This window comes from Aquarana catesbeiana, linkage group LG05 (assembly GCF_042186555.1).
Source record: "Aquarana catesbeiana isolate 2022-GZ linkage group LG05, ASM4218655v1, whole genome shotgun sequence".
Lineage (NCBI taxonomy): Eukaryota > Metazoa > Chordata > Amphibia > Anura > Ranidae > Aquarana > Aquarana catesbeiana.
In genome coordinates, this window is record NC_133328.1 from 36,856,363 (window position 1) to 36,874,091 (window position 17,729).

Consider the following 17,729-nt stretch of genomic DNA (forward strand, 5'->3'; position numbering starts at 1 on the left):
CAGGTGAGCCCGATGTAGCAGGGGGAGGCCTCCCTTACGTATCTGGTTACCGGCCCCTAGTAGTATGGACAGGAGGCACGGGAGCACAGAATGGTATGAGAGCCTGGCGGGTTAGCTGCAGGAAGATCCCGGTAAGATGGTTATGGAGATCACCAGTCAACTGAAGCACAGGCAGTGGATGCAGAGCAGGAGTGGAGCAGGCAGGTCGGGTCACAGGCAGAGGTCGGCAGCAGGCGGGCAACGCAGTACAGAGGAGCAGGCAGGTTCGTAGTCAGGACGGTCCAGGATCAGTGGCAGGCAGCAAGCAAGGAGAATCAGAGACAGGCCGGTGGTCAGGAGATCGGGTACAACAGGAAACAGGAAGCAGGAAGCAGGTGCAGGGATACAGGGAGCTGAAGATCGGACAGCACCGAGCCCCTTGTGCAGATGGCCTAAATAGGCAGGTTGGCGCCAAACACCGGGCGCGCGCGCACGCCGACGCACGCCGACGCGCGCCCCCGCACACACGCACACGCCCACACACCGGCACCCGCGGCGGCGCGCATGGGAACGCGCGTGCCGATGCGCCCCAACGCACCGCGATTCCCACCAACAGCGCATCTGCCCAAGGGAACTCTCTGACATCCTCTTTACAAAACATTCAGCTTCTAGAATGCCCACTCATCCAAAGCAATGCATGAAATCAAATGGTTACCATTTCCCTGCAAAAATCAGCTGGAGCTAAAGGAAATAAAAGTCGCCAGGGGCAATCAAAACGTGGTCGTTTTTCTTCTCCTACGCCAACTCCTGAGGACTCTATGGACTGACTTTTTTCTTTTTGTTTGACTCAATTTCAGGTATTCTTATAGCTTTAACTTCAAACTATATTTCTTTACTTAGCCTCAAGCTATTATTCATTTTTTGAATGTTTTCTGTGATGTTTTTTGTTTCTTGTATATACCTTACCCCATCCCTTCCATCCTTCTTCAAATGCTTTCTAGTGACACATTGATAGATATGGAACTTTTTGGGACAATGGTATAATTTCTATTTATGTATTACTTTTAATTGTTGGCAGTGTTCCCTTTGGTGGTGTTTTTGCTCCTCCTGTTTGCTACCCTCGGATCCCCATTATTATTTGGGCTTCTGAGGGTAGCTCTTTGACCTCTGGTGGACTGCTCGTCGCCGCGGAGTTCGGAGGGACTCGGCGGCGCTCGTTCAGCTGAACGAGCGCCACCGAGAACACAGTGACTGGGCGGAGCCGAGATACACATAGCCGAGGGTTCTCGGCTCTTCTCGGCGCCGTTCACAGTCCCGCCCAGTCCCGCCATTGGACCTGTGTTATGTCCATCATAGGGACTGGGCGTGACTGTGAACGGCGCCGAGAAGAGCCGAGAACCCTCGGCTATGTGTATCTCGGCTCCGCCCAGTCACCGTGTTCTCACCGTGTTCTCGGCGGCGCTGCATTGATGAGCATTTAAATGTAAGTTTTTTTTCCTTAAACTTCCCTCCTAAAAGTTTTTTTCCTTAAAATTCCCTCCTAAACTTGGGGTGCGTGTTATACGCCGGCGCGTGTTATACGCCGATAAATACGGTAATATGCAAACTTGTTCATCAAGATCAAGTTGGGTTTATCCCCTCACACCAAGCAAGTGATAATATTCGTAGAGCTTCTTTACTTGCCCATGTCACTAAATCCAGATGTCTACCTGTGTGTTTTTTATCGGTCGATATAAGAAAAGCATTTGACACTGTCTCATGGCCCTACTTACAATATATTCTTAAAAAATTGGGTTTTGGACCGCATTTTTTTAAGTGGATTTCTTCATTATATGACAAGCTGAATGCATTTATCAAATATACTGCTTTTAAATCAGACCCCTTCGCTATTGGAAGAGGCACACGTCAAGAATGTCCTTTCTCCCCCCCGCCTATTTGCACTCCTCATTGAACTCTTGGCCCATTTAACTAGATCTGATCCAAACATAAAAAGGTATTGAATTAGCTGAATGTCGTCATAAAGTATGTCTTTTTTGCAGATGACATCTTACTCTTCATTAGGGATGAGCCGAACACCCCCGGTTCGGTTCGCACCAGAACTTGCAAACAGGCAAAAAATTTGGCAGACCATGCGAACACCGTTAAAGTCTATGGGACACGAACATGAAAAATCAAAAGTGTTCATTTTAAAGGCTTATATGCAAGTTATTGTCATAAAAAGTGTTTGGGGACCTGGGTTCTGCCCCAGGGGATATGTATCGATGCAATTTTTTTTTTTTTAAACGGATGTTTTTTCGGGAGCAGTGAAAAAATTATATATTTCTTTAAATATCGTGCCTGGGGGTGTCTATAGTATGCCTGCAAAGTGGCGCATTTTACCCTTGTTTAGAACAGTACCACAGCAAAATGACATTTCTAAAGGAAAAATTGTCATTTAAAAGTGATCGCGGCTGTAATAAATTGTCTGGTCTCGACAATATAGATAAAGCTGGAGGCGGAATGGTTGCTGCTTTTTTTTTTTTTTTTGGTACGTCGGGCGGCGTGAATTTACATTGCGGGACATTTTTATTTTTTTATTCTTTAATAAAGGACTTGTCCCAAGCTGTCTCCTGTCTTTTTTACCATTCTTGACTCTTTTTTTTTAAATGGTAGGGGTGCAATGTACCATTTCACATAGTGGGGGAGGCTGTCTTCTGGGGGTCCCCTTGTTAAAGGGGGCTTCCAGATTCCAATAAGCCCCCCGCTCGCATACCTCCACAATCACCGTGCAAGGGTTGTGGGGATGAGATTCTTGCCCCCATCAACCAGATCAGATCCCAAAGCACCCTCCCCATGTTGAGGGCATGTGGTCTGGTACGGTTCAGGAGGGGGGGCGCTCTCTCGTCCCCCCTCTTTTCCTACGGCCTGCCAGGTTGCATGCTCGGATAAGGGTCTGGTATGGATTTTGGGGGGACCCCTACGCCATCTTTTTTTTACATTTTGGCGCAGGGTTCCCCTTAAAATCCATACCAGCCCTAAAGGGCTGGTATGGATTTTGGGGGGAACCCTATGCCATTTTTTTGTAATCTCCTCTCATTTTGGACTTATAAGTTAACTATCAAAAATAGACTGCACTGAACATTTCCTTGCCTCCTTCAGACCTTCAGCTTGCTAAAGATTCACTTCACTTCTCTTGGACACCTCATAGACTTCCATACCTAGGAATGCAACTCACTCCTAAGATAACTGACTTATACTCAGCTAATTTCCCTCCATTACTAAAACAGGTTACTGAATTATTATGAAAATGGTCATCTATCCCTCTATCCTGGTTAGTCAAAATAATTAAGATGGCTATATTGCCCAAGTTTTTACAATATATATTTTTAGAGTCTTGATTCTTTGCCCCTCTCATTTTTTATGGCTTATACAGCGCAAAATTATCTCCTTTATCTGGGGTAAAAAGAAACCTCAAACCTCTAAATCCACTCTCTGTCTCCCACAATGCTGCGGAGGTTTAGGTCTCCCAAATATTTCTGCTTACTATCATGCTGCACACCTTGCACATTTACCAAAATAGCATGCAATCAAAGAAATTCCTTTAAGGGTAACAATTGAGTTTGTTGACTGTGACCCTAATTCAGTAACTAACATGTTATGGTTAAGACCAACTGATCATACTTTTATTCGCAATCCTATCACAAAACATTCTTTATCCATCTGGGACAGATTCAAAACTTCTCTTGGCCTTCAATCCCTTCTTTTACTGCTCCTTTCTTTTGTTAAAAATCCAAATTTTTACCCTGCCTGGATTGCTCCTAATTCTTTCAAAGCATGGAATACAGATAATTGATCCCATTTATATAATTTGGTCCTCCTCCATACGTCTGCCTCCTCCATACATTCTTTTCCTACTTTGTGGGATACATTTGGACTTCCTCAATCAGAACTGTTTCCATATTTGCAAATCAAACATTTTTTCCAACCTTATCTCAATTCCAACTCCCAACTATCCCAGATTTGCTTTTGGACGCATGAGTATTTCTGACCCTCATGCTAGAGGACTTTTTTCCTTTCTCTATAAGCAAATATTAACTGGTACTAACACTGGTCCCCTCTCATATGTCTCCAAATGGGAACTAGACCTTAATCACTCATTTATTGCTACTGAATTTTCTAGCATATGGCCCGCCACTAAGTCTGCTTCTTCTAAAGTTGTTGCTGTGGAAACTAACTCTAAGGTGCTAACCTGGTATTTGGTCCCCGCTAGAATATCGCTCTCTCGCTTTTACTCTTTTTAAATCATAGTTACAACATAAACTACCCAAATGACCCTGATCAAAAGTTTACATACCCCAGTTCTTATTACCGTGTATTGCCCTCTTTAACATCAATGACAGCTTGAAGTCTTTTGTAGTGTTTGTGGATGAGGCTCTTTATCTTCTCAGATGGTAAAGCTGCCCATGCCTCTTGGCAAAAAGTAGTTCCTGTAAATTCTTGGGCTGTCTCGCATGAACTGCACATTTGAGATCTCCCCAGAGTGACTCAATGATATTGAGGTCAGGAGACGGAGATGGCAACTACAGAAACTTCACTTTATTCTTCTGTAGCCAATGACAGGTCGACTTGGCCTTGTGTTTTGAATCATTGTCATGTTGGAATGTCCAAACATTCCCGGCTGATGAATGCAAATGTTCCTCCAGTATTTTTTGATAACATACTGCATTCATCTTGCCGTTAATTTTGTCCAAATTTTCTGTGCCTTTGTAGCACACACATTCCCAAAACATCAGCGGTCCAACTCCATGTTTCACAGTAGGAATGGTGTACCTTTCATCATAGGCCTTGTTGACTCCTCTCCAAATGAAGCATTTATGGTTGTAGCCAAAAATCTCAATTTGGTCTCATCACTCCAAATTACTTTGTGCCAGAAGGTTTGAGGCTTGTCTCTGTGCTGTTTGGCGTATTGTAAGTGGGATACTTTGAGGCATTTGCGTAGTAATGGCTTTCTTCTGGCAACTCGACCATGCAGCCCATCTTTCTTCAAGTGCCTCCTTATTGTGCATCTTGAAACAGCCACACCACATGTTTTCAGAGAGTCCTGTATTTCACCTGAAGTTATTTGTGGGTTTTTCTTTGCATCCCGAACAATTTTCCTGGCAGTTGTGGCTGAAATTTTAGTTGGTCTACCTGACCGTGGTTTGGTTTCAACAGAACCCCTCATTTTCCACTTGTTTGAACACTGCTGATTGGCATTCTCAATTCCTTGGATCTCTTTTTATATCCCTTTCCTGTTTTGTACAGTTCAACTACCTTTTCCCACTGATCCTTCGACAATTCTTTTGCTTTCCCCATGACTCAGAATCCAGAAACGTCAGCACAGCACTGGATGAAAGATGCAAGGGTCTGTCAGGAATCCAGAAACTCATTGACCTTTTATACACACACACTAATTACAAGTAAACAGATCACAGGTGAGGGTGGTTACCCTTTAATAGCCATTCAAACCCCTTTGTGTCAACTTGTTTGCATGTTATCAGGCCAAAATCACCAGGGTATGTAAACGTTTGATCAGGGTCATTTGGGTAGTTTCTGTTGCCATTGTGATTTAAAAAAAGTAAACACAGTTGATTGATAAAAAAAAGGCTTCACCCAAACACTGACCATGAATGAAAGAAAAGTTTTTTGTGTTATCATTCATATTCTCTGAAAAATTGCCAAGAAATCATAAATTCTGCCAGGGTATGTAAACTTATGAGCACAACTGTATACTCATCCTGTTCATAAATCGATATGTTTAGCTCTATTGCTATTTGAATATTGTACCACCATCCTTATATGTACTCAATTTGTCAATCTTTGTTATATTTAAAAAATATTAAACAAATTTGATGAGAAAGACACATCATGCTTACTCCCCTTCCACATCAGAAGATGTCCAGCAGTGCCATCAGTGCAGAACTGGCAGAAACCAGTGAGACCCAGGGATACCCATCTATTGTTTGGAGAAGTCTGGCCAAAAGAGGTCTTCATTTAAGAGTTGCGGCCAAAAAGCCATACCGCCAATGTAAAAGCAAGGCTATGTAACTTGATTATGCCTGAAAAGAGAGGAACTGGGGTGCAGAAAAAAGGGGAAGGGAGTGCTCTGGACTGATGAGTCAAAATGTGAAATATTTGGCTGTAGTAGGAAGCAGTTTGTCGGTGAAGGGCTGGAGAGCCGTACAATAATGAGTGTCTGCAGGCAACAGTAAAGCATGGTGGAGGTTCCTTGCAAGTTTGAGACTACATTTCTGTAAATTGAGTTGGAGATTTGGTCAGGTGCCCTCAAAGCTGAGAAATACAGGCAGATACTTATCCATCATGCCTGACCATCAGGGAGGCGTGTGATTGGCTCCAAATTTATTCTGCAGCAGGACAATGACCCAAAACATACAGCCAATGTCATTAGGAACTATCTTCAGTTTAAAGAAGAACAAGGAGTCCTGAAAGTGATGGTTTGGCCCCCACCGAGCCCTGATTTCATCATCATGGAGTCTGTCTGGGATTGCATGAAGAGAAAGAAGGATTTGACGCAGCCAACATCCACAGAAGATCTGTGGTTGGTTCTCCAAGATGTTTGGAACAACCTACCTGCCGAGTTCCTGCAAAAACTGTGTGTAAGTTTACCTAGAAGAACTGATGCTGTTTTGAAGGCAAAGGATGCTCACCCCAAATGTTGATGTGATTTGGATTTCTCCTCTGCTCATTTACTTTCATTTTGTGAATGGATAAAAATAAACAAATTACCCTTTTATTTCTGAAAGCATTCTTCAGCATTTTTTCACACCCGACTAAAACTTTTACACAGCACAGTAGTGTATATGAAACTATGTGATGCACTTCATATGCAACTATGCAACATTTTAGTTTTTATATCTGTATGGCATTTTTTAAAATTTGTTCACTGAATGATACATACCCCCTAATTGAGTTGATACATTCAAATATTTACTTTACAATCAGTTTTGGTTAAAATATAAAGAATGATGCCTCCGACAGGCAAAGTCTGGCCAGAGTGACCCACCATTGCAACTGGCAGGATTTGAGAAAGCAACAGATGGCGGCATTGTCTAAAAAAAAAAACAGCTAAAGGCAGATAGACTGCTTGGGTTTATACAAATCGATATAAACACAGCATGTGCGATCAGCACTTCTAATCAGAAACAGTGAACTGGCTATTGGAATGTATTTGTTCACTGTCCAGGAGCCCAGGCATTCCTCTCCTGCTAAGACAGATTTCATCACTCTACAAAATAATAATTTTCTGAAGACACCAGAATAAATGGAAAACAAACACTGCCCCCTTCTGGCCACAGTTTATATTTCAGCTGTAAGGATAACCTCAGACGTATTCTATACATGAAAATTGTGCAGCCCTGAAACTGATTTAGAGCTGAGCATCTGATAAGATTTTTTCTTGCAAGTTAGATCATTTTGTAGGTTTTACACTTTCAGGTATTTGTTAACTCTTATAGAGATCAGTATACCACCCCGACAATGCCTTCATCTGGACAGAGACATATATGTTAGGCATTATCCAGGGTCAGCATCTATTCCTGGGCTAATATGCTGGCACAGAGATTACATAAATATGTAAATCATTTTTTCTTTAACAATTCTTGACTGTGTTCACAAATGTCTGACACATATCTGCTGCAGCCTCTCACCTTGTGACTTGCTACAAGGTTACTATATTATTGTCTGATCACTGGGGAGAGGAGACTGATGAAATGCTTCCTTCTCACTGTAGGAGACCTATGAGATCATGTTAGCAGAGGCAAAGTCAATGACTGGAGCTTAAAGCGGAGTTCCACCCAAAAGTGGAACTTCCGCTTGTTGTACTCCCCCCCCCCTCCGGTGCCACATTTGGCACCTTTCGGGGGGGAGGGGGGACAGGATAGCTGTCTTTCACAGGTATCCTGTTCCCACTTCCGGGAGCCTCAGCCACGGGTATTGACGTCACCACTCAGGCTCCCTCCTCCTTCCCCGGCTGCCGGGCCAGTAGGAGAGAGGAGCGCGGCCTCGCACATGAGCAGTAGGGTTCTCGGCGTGAAGCCGTAAGGCTTCACTGCTGGGTTCCCTTATTCGCAATGGAGGCGGTATGCACGCGACAGCTGATGGAAACATCAGCTGTGGTGCTGACATCGCTGGACTCCAGGACAGTAATGCCGCGTACACACGATCGGACTTCTCGTCGGAAAAAGATATGATTTTTTTGCTTTTCCGACGGGATTTCGCATAAATTTGCCTTGCATACACATGGTCATGCAAAAGGTCACTGAACTTACGATCGTCAAGAATGCGGTGATGTACAACACTATGACGAGCCGAGAAAATGAAGTTCAATGCTTCCGAGCATGCAGCGAATTGTTTCCGAGCATGCGTAGGAATTTTACGCGTTGGAATTGCCACAGACAATCGCATTTTCGGATAGGAACTTTTTCCGACCGAAAAATTGAGAGCATGCTCTCAATCTTTGGCTGGCTGGAATTCGGCCAGCAAAAGTCCGATGGAGCATACACACGACTAAGGCTATTGCCGAAACGCGTCAGTTTTATTGTTTTATTTTCACTCTGTTGTACCAATAAATGACACTTCAAGGATTACAGTTTTTCTGGCTCTCCTTATTACTGGAGCATACACACGGTCGCATTTTCCGACGAAAAACTCTCATCAGTCTTTTGCAGGCCGAAATTCCGATCGTGTGTACGCGGCATTAGTGTCCGATTATTAAAAGTCAGCAGCTGCAGTATGTGCAGCTGCTGGCTTTTCATTTTTGCAGCGGTGGGTGGACCTCCACTTTAAAATGGTTGTAAACCTTTCTATACACCCAGTGAAGTGACTGGCCTAAGTTGATACCATAGGCATGCCAGGTTTGCCTGGGCATACTCTAATCACCCTGTGTGGAGCAGATTCCCCCTGTTTAGACTCCTGATATTTCACTAAAGCCCCCTAATGGGCCCCCTAAAGAAATAAAAAAAAAAGTAAAAAACAATAAAAAATAAAATAATAAAAAACTACTGACACCATCCACTGCCCTACTGACACCAATCTCTGCCTTACTGGCACTGTCGGTATATATACACATGCACACACATGTTTGAGCTTTGGGATACACACCCAATAATGCAATAGGCTATGCACACCTATGGGTGATACACAGAGATTTAACAAAAACTCTTACATAAATTGTACCTGTTTAACTGCAGTCTTCTTTTCTCTACATCTGTTCAAAGTCCATAATTTATAAAGCTTGTTAAAATATTCAGAAAAAAGGAGGCAGAGAGCTGAAGTTACACTCTGAGAGCTCAGTGAGGAGAGCTTTGAGAGCTGGTTGAAGGAAAGAGACACTTCCCACTTCACACAGCACTAGAGATGGGCCGAACACCTCCCAGTTCGGTTCGCGCCAGAAAACCGCAAACAGGCAAAAATTTCTAGCGAACATGCAAACCCTATTAAAGTCTATGGGACATGAACATGAAAAAGTGCTAATTTTAAAGGCTTATATGCCATAAATAGTGTATGGGGACCCAGGTAGGACACGGCCCTAGGGGATATGTATCAATGCAAAAAAACGTTTTTTCAGGAGCAATGATTTTAATAATGCTTAAAGTGAGACAATGAAAATTAAATATTCCTTTAAATATCGTGCCTGGGGGGGTCCCCTTCGTCTGACTGTAAAGTGGCACATCTGTGCAATGTGTAGAACAGTGCTGCAGCAATAATGACATTTCTAAAGGAAAAAATATCATTTAAACTTGTTCGTGGCTGTAATGTACTGCTGGCTCCCGGCAATATATATAAAAAATAAAGGGAAAAATCAACGTGCCCCCCCCCCAGTCCATACCAGTCCCTTCAGGTCTAGTATGGATATTAAGGGGAACTCCACGCCACAATTTCAAAAAGAATTGTCGTGGGGGTCTCCCCCAAGACCCTTATCCAAGTATGTAGCCTGGAGGTCAGGATAGGGGGGACGAGTAAGCGCCCCCCCCTCCTGAACCATACCAGGCCACATGCCCTCAACATGGGGAGGGTGCTTTGGGGTCCCCCCCAAAGCACCTTGTCCCCATGTTGATGGGGACAAGAGCCTCTTCCCGACAACCCTGGCCATTGAACCCTGGCCATTGGTTGTCGGGGTCTGGGGATGGGGGGCTTATTGGATTCTGGAAGCCCCCTTTAACAGTGGGACCCCCAGGTCCAGCCCCCCCATGTGAATGGGTAGCGGGTACATTGTACCCCTACCCATTTACCAAAAAATGTCAAAAAGTAAAAGCCACAACAGATAGTTTTTGACAATTCCTTTACTAAAAAAGAAAAAAAAAAGAAGTGTCCTGCAATGTCCATCCGTCCTCAGTCACGCTGCCCGACGGACACGAAAAATAGAAAAAAATAAAATACTCTGCCTCCATGGGAGGCCTCCCGGCGACTGCTGTCTTGTCGCTTTGACAGCTCTTATATAGGCTGACATAACCAGATGACCCTGTCCCCCTCTGACATCACATGATGTCACATGATGTCAGAAGGGGCGGGGTCACTCTGTTACGTCACCGGGTGGCCCGCCCTTGCCTATATAGCAGCTGTCAAAGCCAAGAGACAGCAGTCATGTTTATGGGGACAAGATGCTTTGGGGGGCAAAGTACTCTAAACTGTATTATATATACTATACTAACTAGATGCACACTACATACACTATCTGCCTAATCTCCATCCATTCACTATATACGACCGCCGTGTAAGCAGCAGCCTTATATAGTGTGGTGCGTGGTTTTAGCCCCTGAGCCATGATTGGCCAAAGGCAACCTACAGGGGGTGGCAGAGAGCATTAGGGGGCAGAGTACATGGGGGGTCAAAGAGCATAAGGTGGGACAGAGAGCATGGGGTGAATGGCACGGGGGGCAGAAAGCATGGGAGGGCACGGGGGGGGCAGAAAGCATAGGGGGGCAGAGAACACAGGAGGGCCTGGAGCATGGGGGGGTGAAGAGCACAGGGGGGGCTGGAGAGTACTGGGAGGTGGAGAGCACAGTGACCTGTCAGCTGACCTGAGGTGTCCACCCCCCCGGCCCGACAGCTTAACTGAACCAGTGGATGGCCACAGAGAAGCTGGGTGAGCAGCACAGGCTAAAGGAGCAGCCCAGCTGCCTTGGGCCCCACAAGGACATGTGGCCTGGCCCTCCCTAGCACACTGGGAAAGTGCCCAGTGTGCCCTATGGTCAGTCCGGGCCTGCCCATTGGGTATCTTTAATCACTTCAGCCCCAGAAGATTTTACCCTCTTCCTGACCAGAGCACTTTTTACAATTCTTTTTACAATTTGGCACTGCGTCGCTTTAACTGACAACTGCACGGTCATGCGATGCTGTACCCAAGCAAAATTTGCGCCCTTTTTTCCCCACAAATAAAGATTTCTTTTGGTGGTATTTGATCACCTCTGCGGTTTTTATTCTATTTTATTTTGCGCTATAAACAAAAAAAGAGCGACAATTTAAAGAAAAAAAACAATATTTTTTACTTTTTGCTATAATAAATATCCCCCAGCTTAAAAAAAAAAAAAAACACATTTCTTCATCTGTTTAGGCTGATATGTGTTCTTCTAGATATTTTTGGTAAAAAAAAACGCAATAAGCATTTGGTTTGGTTTGCGCAAAAGTTTGGGAAAGATTTATGACATTTCTATGGCATTTTTATTAATTATTTTTTTACTAGTGATGGCAGTGATTTGCAATTTTTAGCGGTATTGTGACATTGCGACAGACAGATCGGACACTTTTGACACATTTTTGGGACCATTGACATTTATACAGCGATTAGTGCTATAAAAATGCACTGCTTACTGTGTAAATGTCACTGGCAGGGAAGGGGTTAACACTAGGGGGCGATCAAGGGGTTAAATGTCTGTTTCCTCAGTGTGTCCTAACTGTATGGGGATAGGACTGAGTAGGAGAGGAGACATATCGCTGTTCCTACTTACTAGGAACAAACGACATGTCTCCTCTCCTCTGACTTGTGCACGCGATTGCGTACCCTCTGGTGGCCAAAAAGGGTGTACCCATATGGGATTTCGCCCAGGAGAGCCATTCTGCCACAGTATATCTGCGTGAGCCGGTCGGGAACCGGTTAAAGATGATAAAAATGAGTACCCTAAGTATATTATGACGTATATTTATGTGAGTCATAACTTGGGAGATGAGGGCACTATTCAAGTAGTGGCGGAACACATGTTATTGTCACACACAGTCACATGTCTTGATGTGTTTTTTTATTGCAGCACTAGAGCTGTGGCTGCACAAGAGTGGAAGGCCCCTTTTCACCAGTGGACCATTCGGACCACCTATTATTCTCTATGTAGCGGCGGATGTCAGCGGACATGTATCCACTGACATCTGCCGGCATCTGATCCAGTCCACTAAAAACAGACATTTCCCATCCATCTGACAGTCAGATGGAAATGGACAAGCAGTCCGTTTCTATCCAGCAGCCCCATAGAGCACAGCAGAGCAGACATGGATCTGTCATCTTCCTGCTCAGCGGAGATCAGCAGAGAGATCCCTTGCTGAGCAGGCTAATCCGCTTGATGGATTCTGCTCCGTCTGAAAGGAGCCTTAGGCTGGGTTCACACTGCTGCTGGATGCAGCTCATAGCAGGGGGTCCAGTGCGTCCCTGTTCTCTGTTTCAGGGACACATTTTAGTCTGAATTCGGCCCTGAAAAGGATCCAAAGACACACAGGACTTGTGTGCAAGCCGCTCCGCAGCTGCCCTGGAGGTATGAGATCACAATCTCCTGTCATTTGAATTAGATGAGGGGAAACCTGCATCCAATTTGCACTAGTGTGAACCCAGCCTTATACTATTTAACACAAGGTCACTTTTTTATTTGGACTTCTGTGTCACAAAGGGGTTGTTTTACTAAAACTGGAGAGTGCAAAATCTGGTGCAGCTGTGCGTGGTAGTCAATTAGCTTCTAACTTTAGCTTGTTCAATTAAGCTTTGGCAAATAAACCTGGAAGCTGATTAGTTTCTATGCAGACCTGCAGATTTTGCACTCTCCAGTTTTAAGCCTCGTACACACGATCAGATTTTCCAACGGGAAATGTGTGATGACAGGCTGTTGGCAGAAAATCTGACCGTTTGTACGCTCCATCGGACAACTGTTGTCGGATTTTCTGCAGACAAATGTTGGATGGCAGGCTTTAAAATTTTCCGTGGACAAATGTCTGTTGTCGGATTTTCCGGGCGTGTGTACACAAGTCCGTCGGACAAAAGTCCAAAGTACAAACACGCATGCTCGGAAGCAAGGACGAGCCAGAAGGGGTCGGTCTTGTAAACTAGCTTTCGTAATGGAGAATTAACATTCGTGACGCGCAAATTAGGAAATCTCAAAATGCAGCGCACAATTCTCTTCTTCTTTAATGGGGTAATAATGAAGCTGCTTTGCTGGTGATACTGATGGAGTTATTGCAAACAAATTTTCAAAGGCTTTTTTTTTCTAGTGATATCAAGAATAATATTATTATGCTTGTTATTTTTTTTTTTTTGGTGCAAGTTACCACAACACCATTATCCCATAGTTTTTAAGATCAAAGATACAACTATGTTGGTGTCCCTTGTCAATTTTACATTGTATTTTTTAAAATGTAACTGCCTACTTCCAAATTGTCATTTGAAGTAAAACACATAGCCAAGTATTATTCTACACAATTTTTTTTATTGTGCATTAAAAAAAGAAAACAAATAAAATTAGACATGCTATCTGACAATAGAACTTAACCATAAAGTGCATTCTATGCATCCAAAAATATAGAAAACATACCAAATCAAATCATTATTCAACAAAAAAATATAATAAAAGCCTCATGCATGTGTCCTGCTTCTTAATATAGGGGGTCAACAATGCCAAGCGTTGGTGAAAGCAGGGGCCCGTCATCTAGAGATAATTTTGAAAAACATCTGGATTATTCTCCTGGAGCTCCAGCAGCAAAGGCATATGACATAATTGGTCACAATTAATAAAGCAACCAATTTTTGGTCCAAGAAATCCTCCTCCTCCTGTTCTTGTACTGCACTTGGGTCAAAGCAATAACTCCAAGGCCAATAAAAAATAACACGTTATCTCCTCCGATTCCGGAACATGGCTGTTTGACGAACGGCCGTTCAGAAAGTAACTGAAAAGCGCGAAATGAAAAGCGTGAAATGAAAAGCGCGAATCAACACCCACCAAACTTCTACTAACACGAAATTAGCATAAGGAGCACAAAAGGTGGCATCTGACAGTTGAACTTCCCCTTTATTCAGCTTGTAGTACGTCTATTACGTCACTACGTACGTACACCTTCGGACAAAAGTCTGAGGTTTTTTCTGCAGAAAATCCGATCATGTATACGAGGCTTAAGTAAATCAACCTCACATTGTCTTGTGTTGACCGTTGCAATATTCAAGCCTTTGGTTCACAAAATATTAATATGTATTGATGTGTCACATATGTCACTGTATTCTTATATTTTAGCGTATGTAATCTTATCAGAGTTAAATTTTGTATAATTTATTGGTACAGCAGCGCTGTGGCACCATAATGCTATATCTTTTATACTTTGATGTGGGAACACATGACAGGTGTCAGAGACAGCTAAAATTTGAATGTATTAGTGATTTACATTTTTGAAGCCCAGAAATTTTATTTATAGAAGGCCTGGTCTGATGACTTCAAGAATGGTTTGAGGACTCACTACTGTGAGTTCAAGATGTTGACTTGCCCTCCTCTTCAGATCTCAATTCAATCGAGCATCTGTGGGATGTTCTGGAAAAACAAGTCCCATCCATGGAAGCCCCATTTTGCATCTTACAGGGCTTAAAGGATCTGTTACTGACGGCTTGGTGCCAGATACCACAGCAAACCTTCAGAGGTCTAGTGGAGTCCATGCCACAACAAGTTATGTATATACAGTATCTCACAAAAATTAGTACACCCCTCACATTTTTGTAAATATTTTATTATCTCTTTTTATGTGCCAGCACTGAAGAAATTACACTTTACTACAATGTAAAGTAGTGAGTCTACAGCTTGTATAACAGTGTAAATTTGCTGTCCCCTTAAAATAACACAGCCATTATTGTCTAAACCGCTGGCAACAAAAGTGAATGAAAATGTCCAAATTGGGCCCAAAGTGTCAATATTTTGGGTGGCCACCATTATTTTCCAGCACTGCCTTAAACCTCTTGGGCATAAAGTTCACCAGAGCTTCACAGGTTGCCACTGGAGTCCTCTTCAACTCCTCCATGATGACATCACGGAGCTGGTGGATGTTAGAGACCTTGCACTCCTTCAACTTACATTTGAGGATGCCCCACAGATGCTCAATAGGGTTTAGGTCTGGAGACATGCTTGACCAGTCCATCACCTTTACCCTCAGCTTCTTAGCAAGGCAGTGGTTGTCTTGGAGGTGTGTTTGGGGTCGTTATCATGTTGGAATACTGCCCTGCGGCCCAGTCTCCGAAGGGAGGGGTCATGCTCTGCTTCAGTTCACTCATGCAGCCCCAGACCATGACATTCCCACCATCATGCTTGACTGTAGGCAAGACACACTTGTCTTTGTACTCCCCACCTGGTTGCCACCACACACACTTGACACCATCTGAACCGAATACGTTTATCTTGGTCTCATCAGACCACAGGACATGGTTCCAGTAATCCATGTCCTTAGTTTGCTTGTCTTCAGCAAACTGTTTGCGTGCTTTCTTGAGCATCATCTTAAGAAAAGGCTTCCTTCTGGGACGACAGCCATGCAGACCAATTTGATGCAGTGTACGGCATATGATCTGAGCACTGACAGGCTGACCCCCCAAACTCTGCAGCAATGCTGGCAGCACTCATACGTCTATTTCCCAAAGACAACCTCAGAATATGAGGCTGAGCATGTGCACTCAACTTCTTTGGTCGACCATGGTGAGGCCTGTTCTGAGTGGAACTTGTCCTGTTAAACCGCTGTATGGTTTTGTCCACCATACTGCAGCTCAGTTTCAGGGTGTCTTGGCAATCTTTTTATAGCCTAGGCCATCTTTATGTAGAGCAACAGTTATTTTTTTTTAGATCCCAGAGAGTTCTTTGCCATAAGGTGCCACGTTGAACCTAACCAGTATGAGAGAATAAGAGCGAAAACACCATATTTAACACACCTGCTCCCCATGCACACCTAAAACCTTGTAACACTAACAAGTCACATGACACCAGGGAGGGAAAATGGCTAATTGGACTCAATTTGGACATTTTCACTTAGGGGTGTATTCACTTTTGTTGCCAGTGGTTTAGACATTAATGGCTGTGTGTTGAGTTATTTTGAGGGGACAGCAAATTTACATTGTTATACAAGCTGTACACTCACTACTTTACATCAAAGTGTAATTTCTTCAGTGTTGTCACATGAAAAGATAGAATAAAATATTTACAAAAATGTGAGGGGTGTACTATATATGTATATTAAACCAGCCTTTCTCAACCTTTTCAACACAGAGGAATCCTTAAAATACCTTTCCAATCCTAGGGAACCCCTGCTAAAAATGACTATATCTACAACTCATGGTACATTAGTGTGATGGTCAGTGGGAAGAATGCTCCCTACACTTGTAGTCATTGGGAAGAATTACCCCCTTACAGATAGCTAAAAAGATCAATGGTTTCAGTGGGAACTTAGCTGAGAGGCAAAAAATCCTTGTTGCTCAAGGAGCCCTTAGCAGCCTCTGGAGGAACCCTGGTTGAGAAACCCTGCTATATACTGTATATACATACACACACCACGCCATCACTCCTGACTTCCATACCATCCAATGCAGAGTATTTCACAGTAATTGATTTAGCAAACGCATTTTTTAGTGTCCCAGTGGACAAGGAGACACAGCCTATTCTTGCATTTTGCTTTAGAAATCGCCAGATGACCTGGTGCAGAATGCCCCAAGGGTATGTAGACTCCCCTGTAGATGATTCAGTTGTACTCCAGGCAACCCTGCGGTCCTGGACTCCTCGCCATGGTTCAGTCCTATTACAGTATGTTGATGATTTGTTGTTATGCAGTCCGAGCCAGGTTGCCAGCAGAGAGGATGATAAAGATTTATTGTACTGTTTAGCAGAAAAGGGTCACAAAGTTTTTTAAAAGAAATTGCAATGGTGTCAAGAGACCGTTGAATACCTTGGTTTTACCCTCACAAAAGGAGAAAGAAGAGTCAGTCACAAGGGAACTGTGTCTCTTGTGGGTCTGCCTCTCCCACTGACAAAGAAAGATATGCTATCTTTTCTTGGTATGATTGGTTACTACCGCTGATTGATACCTGACTGTTCTTTTTATGACAACCTCCTGAGACAAGCCACAGGCTTAGATATGCCAGATTGTGTAAAATGGACAGATGAAATGTGTGATGCATTTGTGTACGCTAAGACAGCAATGGTAACGACCCCTGGCCTCGGAAGGCCTGATTATGGCAAGATGTTTCACTTGTTTGCCAGGGACAATTGTAAAACAATGGCGGGAGTCCTGGAGCAGGAACACAGAGGAAAACTCTGCCCTATTGCATTTTTGTTCAAGAGTAGTGCCAATTCTGGTATAGGGAATGCTGGCATGTCTCAGAGCTTTGGCATCCTGTGCTATGGTAGTAAAAATGGCTATTTCTTTTACTCTAGGATATCCAACCACCTTACATACTTCTCAAAATGTATCCATTTTGTTGAAAAATATTCATACCCAACATATGT